This window comes from Solanum lycopersicum, chromosome 9 (genome assembly GCF_036512215.1).
Source record: "Solanum lycopersicum chromosome 9, SLM_r2.1".
Taxonomy (NCBI): Eukaryota; Viridiplantae; Streptophyta; class Magnoliopsida; order Solanales; family Solanaceae; genus Solanum; species Solanum lycopersicum.
Window position 1 is genome coordinate 18,713,452 of NC_090808.1, and position 9,978 is coordinate 18,723,429.

Consider the following 9,978-nt stretch of genomic DNA (forward strand, 5'->3'; position numbering starts at 1 on the left):
ACAATACACTATACATGCATATAAGTGGACACAAGTGCATAACATAATATCCTTTCATTAGACACCATGAACCTATACTACTTGTAAGCATGCATGAGGTGTAAGTGTGTGTACATTGGTCAACATGATCCTAAAATGTCTATCAACAACACATTGAGGAAGTCATTCGCTTAAGACCACAATGCACATTCAAGCATAGACCACACAGCACATAATAGCATATGAGACAAGATAACTTCAGCTTTTACATTCAAAACTCCTAATATTAGCTAATCACATCTTTATGTAAGGCTACATAGGTATGTGTTCATTAGACATTATAACTCATCTATTTAAGAAAATAAACCTAGACCTAACATAAGCTTTCACACTCTTATAACAATAGTCACACGGCCTATATCATAAGTAGAATGGAATACTAGGCATAATCTTCACATTGGGTGATCGACGTCTTAGGGGCTATCTTTCGAACGCCTTGGACGTTCTTGGGCATTTGACCTCCACACTTCACGAAACTTCACATAAAAACATTAAACATAATTTTAGACCATTTAAATACCTATTAGTCTCATTTCATAAAGACTTAAGCATGTATAGACATAAGCGACTAGTCATCGAACGTCTTGGTCATCCCTTGACGTTCGACTTCCAAATCACTTCAAACTTTGTACACTGCCTATAAAACATATAATAAGACATTTTATAACATTATTACATCATTAAACATCCATAAACACATAGAACTACATGTTAGGCATCTAGGTGACAATCGTCGAACGTCTTAGTCGTTCCTTAACGTTTGACTTCCAATACCACTAATATTTTAGCTACTTCCTATATTCTGTATTTTAAGCATATTTAGTAAATTAGTAGTTTAATAAAAACATGTTAGGCTATAGACACCTTATCTCATTTTTAGGGTCTTACAATAGCGATATTCGAGAGGCTTTGCTTGCTTTAGCCCGAGCCGTGACTACTCAAGTGAAGTTGAGCATGGTGCCTAGGGTGAATTTTGTGGATATCACTATGATGTATAGGTTAAGATATTTTGTGAGGATGAATCCTCCTATCTTTCTTGGCTCTAAGGTGGGAGAGGATCCCCAAGAGTTCCTAGATGGAGTGTACAAAATGTTGAGTATTGTGGGGTTTACATCTAGGGAGAAGGCAGATTTACCTTCGTAGTAATTAAGGGATGTTTCTCCAATATGTTACACTCAATGGAAGGATAATAGGCCGGAGGAGTCGAGTCCTATTGAGTGGGAAGAATATAAGGAAGCTTTTCTTTTTAAGTACTTTCTCGTGAGAGGAGAGAAGTTAAGGTGGAGGGATTTATCAATAATCAAGTAAATATGAGTGTTGAGGATACTCTTTGAAGTTCTCAATGTTATCTAGATATATCCCTTCCCTTGTGTCTAATCCAAGGGATGAAATGAATCATTTCGTGACAGTTGTAGCCAATCTAATGAGGAAGGAATGTCGTATGGCGATGCTACATGATGATATGATCTAGATAGACCCATGGTGTATGGACAATGGATTGAAGAGTATAGACTTATGAGGATTTCTAGAAACTTGAAAAGGAGTGTTTCTAGTGATCAAGACCAAACTAGGATTAGGAAGAGAGCTCAAACTAAAGAAGAACCTATGGGTGCTAAGGTAAAATTGGAGAAAGGAGGTGGTTCTCAAATAGACAAACCTACATGTGTTACCTGTGAAAAGATGCATTATGTTAAGATTCTATTTGGGTACCGGGAGTTGCTTTGGTTGTGTCAAGGAAGGACATAGAGTGAGAGATTGTCCTCACATTGCTTCAAGAGGAAATGAGGGTAAACAAGTTACTCCTAGTGTTCCAAAGGATGATGCTCCAACAAAGAGGCGTTTCTATGCACTCCGGACTAGATGAGAGAAGCCGGACGGTGATGATGATGATGGTAAGTCCTTGCTTTTCTCTTTTAGTGATATGAGTTCCTTCAACGTGGGGGAGCATGGTTAGTATATGGGATAGAAAGTCATAAAAGTATGTTGTATGTGTATGGTGTGTTTTGTTGAAATTGAATTTCATTAACTTCTTGCGTTGTGTGTTTAATGAACTTATGATTATGTTGTAAGATATTTTTATATGATGTTTCCTTACATATTATCTTGTTCTTATCATGAATTGCCTAAAAGTTGCATTTTCAAAAAATTTGCTTAACGCACTGTATACTCAGTATTAAAATTTTCAAAATTTGACTAATTGATTCTTTGGTCTAAAATTGTTTTAATGTGGTTATAACTGATATATATGAGTATTATATTGAATATAAAATGAGTTCCGTTATTTGAAATGAAGGATGTGAGTTTTATAGCATGATCAGTTGTAGAATGTCTTCTAGTTTCTTGTTGTGCTATTAATCTCTTGACTATGTGAAATTGATGTTTTATTTTTTATTATGTGTTATATAATATGTTCATGATATTCTAGTTGAATCTCTAATCTTGGAAGTGTTCGGAGAGGGGCAAGTGTCATTCGAGGAAGAACGTTGTCCAAGTGGAGGAGATTGTAAGACCTCGAAAATGACTTAGGTGAAGCTAGAGACTAACATGGTTGTAATGAAGGTATAAGGTCTTAAATAAGTGTATAAAGTGGTATTGAGGCAGTGTCTAAGAGTATAGGTGTATTGGAAGTTAAACGTCAAGGGATGACTAAGACGTTTGACAATAAAGTCACCTATGTGGTTCTATGTGTTTATGTGTGATTAATGAGGTTATAAGGTATTTATATGAGTTATTACAGTGTGTAATGGCAGTGTGTCAAGTTTCGTGAAGTTTGGAGGTAAAACGTCCAAGAACGTCCATGACGTTCGAAAAGTTTGCCTTGAAATGACCTTGTATGTCTAAGCATGTTTCGTTGAGTTTTATGTGTTTGTTTTTAATTAAATTCATGATATATGTGATAAATTAATATACGATCATGTTTGGTTTGGAAACATCTGGGCAAACATCCCCAAGGACCATCCACGGATCCTTGAGAAGGACCCAGAAATGGTGCCAAGACTATCCAAGTAAGCCCCAAACGACGGAGGCAATCGACGGCTCGTGGTCCAATCAAATCCACGTCAATGGACTTGGTGTTGTGAGGGAATATACCCATGTGGAGTCTCTGAAATCAATAATGGAAGGACAGGACGGTCCGTTTGTGGAAAACGGTCCGTCGACTGCCAATCGTTGATAGAGTCTGTCGCTGCGTGCAGTTCACTGCCAAGTGAGGGTGAACTTGTAATTTCACCCCACTTACAAATAAGAGTATTGGTGTTTATTAAAGGGTATTTTGGGTACTTTAAATGTTTTTATATGCCTAAAATACTAAGAAGATTTCATTCTTCAAAATCAAAAACCCAAATCCCTTAGAATTCTCTATAGAACTTCATTGGAGTCAAAACTCAAGGAAGGGTTTTGAGTGAAAAATTGGGTGGATATTCTTCATCAAATTGAAGAATTATATTCATCAAGGTATGTATTTTGATCCTTGAAACTCTCTTCATCAAGGATCACAACTTTAAAAGATGTTTTCTAAAGTTTTCAAGTTAAATTGTCCAATTTTATGATCTATTCTATGGGTTCTTGCATTAATGGTTCCCGAACATTGAATAATGATTGAATTGATATTTTATTTATGATTTCAAACTAAAATAACCTATGAATCCATGAGTTGGATGAAACCTAGTTTTTTACTATGTTATGGGTTACATGATACTTATATAATGTTAATGAATTCTAATGTAGTTTTATGTAGGCTATTGATTGATTTAATAATTGTATTAAATTGATATATATTTTGTACTTGATTGATGATTATGTACTAATTTGACCTAGTTTCATGAAAATTGTTATAATTGTGTTGAATTGTTGGTTATAGTCATGGGTAAGGGCCTTGTGATATCGAATATGGTGAGTTGGTATTGATTGAGGTGTTGAGGATGATGTGGTTGTAAGCTTCCCTATTTTATTTATTTTGTGTTGATTATTCTTCAATTATGTTGTGATTGGTATGGTCCACTTATGGTGGCGGTATTATGTGCTTTACTTGCAATTGATGTGGCCTTGTCAGCGTTATATTAAGTAATATGATAATCATGGCGTTGTCGGCAAACTACTTGTGTAAGGTGATTATTTGTGTAGTTGATTATGTGAAGTATGATAATGGATATCTACATGTTAAGTAATGTGAAAGTATGTGTTCTTCTCTTGATGTTATGTAGGTGATCATGTTAAACTATGAATGTGGCTTTGTGTATATCGTCTTAGGGATGATGTATTTTGTTCCTACTTGAATATATGAGTATATTATAGTCATAATTATGTTGATATGATAGTATATAGGATGACTTGAAGATGATAAGGTTATTTGTATGTGCTTCTAGAATGACATGAAATATGTGTTAAAGTGAAGATGTGGTGTCTTGTCTTGGTTGACTTGTGTCCCTTACTTGATGCATGTATGAATGTGACATGCTAAAGTCTATTAGTCTTGTGTGTATGAATTACATGAGACCTTAAATGATGTTAAGAGGGTCCTTTATGTTAAACCTAAAACCTAGTAGTAAGGTTATGAATGTTGAAGTTGAAAGTCGTAATGGTATTCTTCAAGTAAAGGAATGATAGACTTAAGGTTGATTGTTTGGAACGACATCATGTCAATCCTTAGGAAAGTTATGATTAGCTTTTTGTATCCATTGTAAGGTAGCCCTAGTGGACCTTTCTTTGGTAGGGTAAATGTGATTGGGTTATGAGCTCAATATGGGACCCCTTTATATGAACCATAAATGTAAATTAATCTATGAGAACAAAGGCTAGCACCGAGTGAGTATGTGATGTCTTGACTTAGGATGCTAAAGTCTCTTAGTCTTGAATCTATGAATGACATGTGACCTTAAATGAAGTTAAGAGGGTTTTTTATGTGAAACCTTGAACCTAGTGGTAAGGTTATGAATGTTGAAGTCGTTAGCTATAATGATATCCTTCAAAGCAAAGTAATGATATACTTAAGGTTAATTGGCTGGAGCGGCATCATATTAATCCTTAGGAAATTCGTCATGATCTTCTTGTCTCCATTGGGAGGTAGCCCTAGTGGACCTTTCTTTGGTAGGGTAAATGTGATTAGGTTATGAACTTGATATGGAACCCTTTTATATGAACCTTAAGTGTAAATTACTCTATTAGAAAGAAGGCTAGCACCGAGTGAGTATGGTAAGTGAAGTAGTTATAGTTAAAGAATGAGACAAGATTACAAAGCATGCCCTTCATATTCCTTAACCATGTACCTACATGGAATGTGTCTAAGCTCTACCATTGGCAAGTAAAACACCCCCATCGGAGTAGGTCAGAACTTTGGATTCCATGTCTTGCTATCATGGTCTATGTCGGTTATTGCCTATTCTCATCATAAGGAATACCTATTAGCATTGGAGAAGTTCTATGAAGTTTGGTGGTATGGTACGCTATCTAGACATTGCACAATAGACTTTGAAGGTGTTAGTTGAAGTTCTTAGGTCTTGTCCAAGACCATTACTTGAATGTCCTTTATGCGTTGAATGTCTCCTAAATGAAATAATAAATGTAATGACTTAAGTTAATAAAGTATGTTAAATGAATAAGTACTTATCTAGAGTAGTTAAGAATTGTCTAGTTAAGGTATGAAGGGGGCATAAGAATGGTCACTTTGTATCTTACCTATATGAGTCTTAAGAATAGCTCTAGTTAGGGAAATTGGTTGATTATGTGGACATGACCTAAACTTAGATAGTCATAAGGATTACTTAGGTAATCTTGAAGAGGTCAATCATGGACATTACCTTCTTAATTTACTTAAGTAAGTATTTTGATAGGCTTTGGTAAGAGAATGTCATATTATCTCATGTTGATGTTTTGATGTATTGTAAGTGTGTATGTAAATCATTATAAGTAGTCTTGAGGATCATTTAGGCATGCCTAGAGAGGTTGTATGGGCGGTCTCTCTTTTTGTTGCTTAAGTGAGTCTTAAGACAGCTTTAATGGGGATGATTACATACTAGAAGACGTCTAAGGTAAAAATAAGCAACTTCATTGTACAGTGAAGGAATTCATTGTAACAGTCAGTTAAGTTTACTGTAAAGTAACTTCAAAAATTATGATATTTGGTTTATTGTTATCTTATGTGTTTCTAAGTTGATAAATGTTGTTCTTATGAATAAAATATGATTTAAAAAAAAGATGCATATTTCCAATAAATGTCCGTTTTCAGGATTTTTAGGCATTATGTCATACTTTGTACATGTGGTTATACTAATGTATGCTTTTATGTATCTCTATAGTTGTTGGTAGGTGAGGAGCATTTGGAAAGTAAAAAACTTGGACCGTAGCATCTTTCAAGAGAAGTTGAAATATATCCTCATTTTATTCGAGGGCACAGATGTATTTTATGTTTCGATTTGATGTATTGTAATAGACTAAGTATTTCTTCATGTCCTAAGTATTCTCGTGTCTTAAGTTTGATGAGATAAGAGACTTAGTATTTCCTATGACTTTATATGAAGGAGTTTTTGTTTAAGACTATGATATATTTTGTGAAAATTTTTAATTCCGAACTACTTTTCATTATGTATATGCGATGAATGAGATGAAAGGGCTTGTACAAGACCTCCTAGAGGTCAAGTACGCTGGTTGCAATCCGAGATCACCCCTAACTTCTAGGGTGTGGTTTCGGGATGTGACACACATGACCCCTACATGATGTATGCTTAGCTTGGATAGTGATTATATTTGCATTCCATGACATGGTTGACTTAAGATGATGGTTCCTTGACAAGATGAAGTAGGTCTACTAGAGACTCCTAGATGACATGAAACAAGATAGGGTGACTTCAATATATGCTTTGTGTGTGAATTATTATGGGATGCTTCATATGGATTGCACAAGTGTGCTTTGAGGTAGCCTAGGGGAATATCGCCCATAAGTTATAATGAACTTAGGTATTAATTATGAAAGTGGACTATAATCAAGAATTACCAAAGAGATGTACTTAGCTTTGTTAGTAGTATGGGATGCTACCTTAGCCTCGCACAAGTATACTTGGCGGTGGTTTGTGATATGGTTCATTTGAGTAAGAAGGACAAAAGGGTTACGTATGAAATCTTATATGTTTTATGATGCTTTAATATGCTTATGATACTCATAATATTCTTATGTCTTTATCTCTTATGATTATGTCTATGACTAACCCTTTGAGATATCTTATGTTGGTATGCTAGTTTCTAGACTTAGTACATATCGTACTAATGCATATTGCCTATATGTTGTCTATGTAGGGTCTTAAGAAGATTGAGTTGCTTGAAGGGTAGAGTTTCAAGGTTTCCAAGAAGAAAAAAGTGGCGAGTCCCCATAGCTTCGGGATGAACCTTTATGTTCCTTTATGTTTTCTTTATGTTTAGATTTTGTGGGTTGTGTCTGAAGATTTTCATTCATGTCAAAGTTAGATAGTTTTTGAGACAATGTTACTAGAGATGCTTCCATTTTTATGAAATACCTTTTGTTTTATGATTAAAGTAAGTTTTCAAATTCCCTCCATTTATTAATGATGTTATGTAATGAATTTAAGTGGCTTGTACAAGACCTCCAAGAGGTCAAGTACGGCGTGTTGCAACCCAAGGGTTTCCCTAACTTCTAGGGTGTACTTGTGGGTCGTTACACATGAGACCTGTAATTTTTTTCCAAGAATCACTAATTGACTCTCATGTTGAGCCACAAAGTTGTTTAAGCTTCAGCTTCTTTGACAACCAGAAGTACTTTTACAAGAACACTGTGTGCAGCTCTATCCACGTGGTAATTGAATTATATGGAGGCTCAAATTGCCACATGTTATCATCACCTGTCAATGATAATCAAAACACATGTAGCACGATCACAACCATGTCTAAGTCTGACCTTCCCACACAACTCTTATAAATATTGATGACGTTACACAGAAGATCATATTTGTATACCATCAAATAGCCCTGGATGTAAGCATTTGCATACACTGGTAGTAACCACAAGCGTATGTATAGGTGGCAGTGAAGGTACAACTATGACACTCGGTTATCCACAACACTAAGATCAACCCTATAATTATCACACACAATGAATGCTTTTTGATCTTGTACTATTGCAGGTTTATTACGGGTTGTTTCTCGATATCGCTATTTTTCCTAGAAATTAAGATCCAAGGTAACCTTTTTCCTCACTCTGATTGGATCATCGTTCAGCCCTAGACTCCGGTAATGTTTTGACCATTTCTCGCAGAGTTTTTCTTAGTTCTGGATTAAAAGATGTCAGGGGATTGCCTTAACTCTATGTACTTGGCATACACTGCAAAAAAGAAACATATAGTCTAATCCAAAAGGTTGATTAACCAACAGCGGTTCCGAAATTCAAAACGCTTTACACCTTCATAAATAAGTATAAGTGGTTGTTATTCAAATTAAGAACATAATAAAGGTTAGGGTCGATCCAGGAGGAATGAGGTGTAGACTTAGGTTATTTACAATTGATTATACTTTTAGTTATATTTTTTCCATAAAAAGGGAGGTTTTATAACACAAAATATTAATTGATTGAATTCAGTAACAAGTAACCAAGTAAGCATAATTTTAACATTTTGTAAGATTAATAGAAGATGAAACTAGGGTATATGTGTTCCCGATTGGCTCTTAACACAATAAAACATATAATAGTAACCATGTCTAGTTTTTAACATGCAAAGTCGGTATGCTAGGTATCCCTTAAGTGATTAGTTAACCAAATAGGGAATTTCAACACGCAACTTGATCGGTCTACGGGTGTGTGTTTTACTATCCCTTACCCTTGACCCCATATTATCCTTCACAAAGGTGGTTCAATCTATTAGACGGAGGATTATCATGCCAAATCACTGTTGATTAATCTTTTTTCTACTTGTTACTTCCTTGGTCGGGCAAGTAGGAATAATTTGGGTTCTAATGTAAGGCCTCTGTTGAAAAGCAATCAAAATGAAGAGATCAAAATACATGCATAAATACTATTCAAGTAGTACTAATTATTACATCTACTTTTTTACACTACCTCAAAAAGGACAAATAGAAGCAATTAATTACAGTAATAGCTTAATTTCATCTATATATGTATTTTTAGCCCAATTAGCACACTTTGTATGTGTCCCTAAGTCCTTTAGCGACGTTGGTTCTAATGACCACTTAATGTAACGCCCCGCAAGTACACCCTAGAAGAAAGGAGCACTCTTGAGTCGTCACAAGGCATACTCGACCCTTCAAAAGTATTGTACAAGCCTTTTAACTATCATTCATTGCATAAGACATGAAAAGTAGTGCGGAATTCAAACGTTTCAAAACATTATAAATAAGAAACTCTTTTAAAATTGCTAAGGAATAAGTCTCATTGTCACAAGCCAACTTAAAGACACAGCTTAGATATCTTAGGGTCACGATCCTTTACATTGAAAGAAATACATAATAAGTATTGTAGAGGAACTAAAGAAACATAGACTATGTCCTTGAATAAATGAGGACATACCAAGTCATGAGAGAGTCAACTTTCCAAGCTTCGCCTTCTAGGAACCTTCACTTGCCTTCAACCTATACTTATAAAGTATAGGAAAGTATGGGGTTAGTACAAACATTGTACTAAGTATGGCATTATGCAAAATCATGAAAAAGAGGACATTTTAGTTGAAACAGAGATTTCATGCTATTTAAGTAAAACCATCATGAATATAGTTACAAAACATCAAATAGATCATCATTTAACACATAAAGTAAACCTCCCATAATTTCAACAAAAGGATACACTTTACAGTGAACTCAGCAATCATAAAGTCTATCCTATCCAAAGTTATGTTAAGACTCATTAAGGTAAGACATGAAGAAACTGCCCATACAATCTCGTCAATACACACATAAGTGATTTTTAAGGATACCAAGGATAGG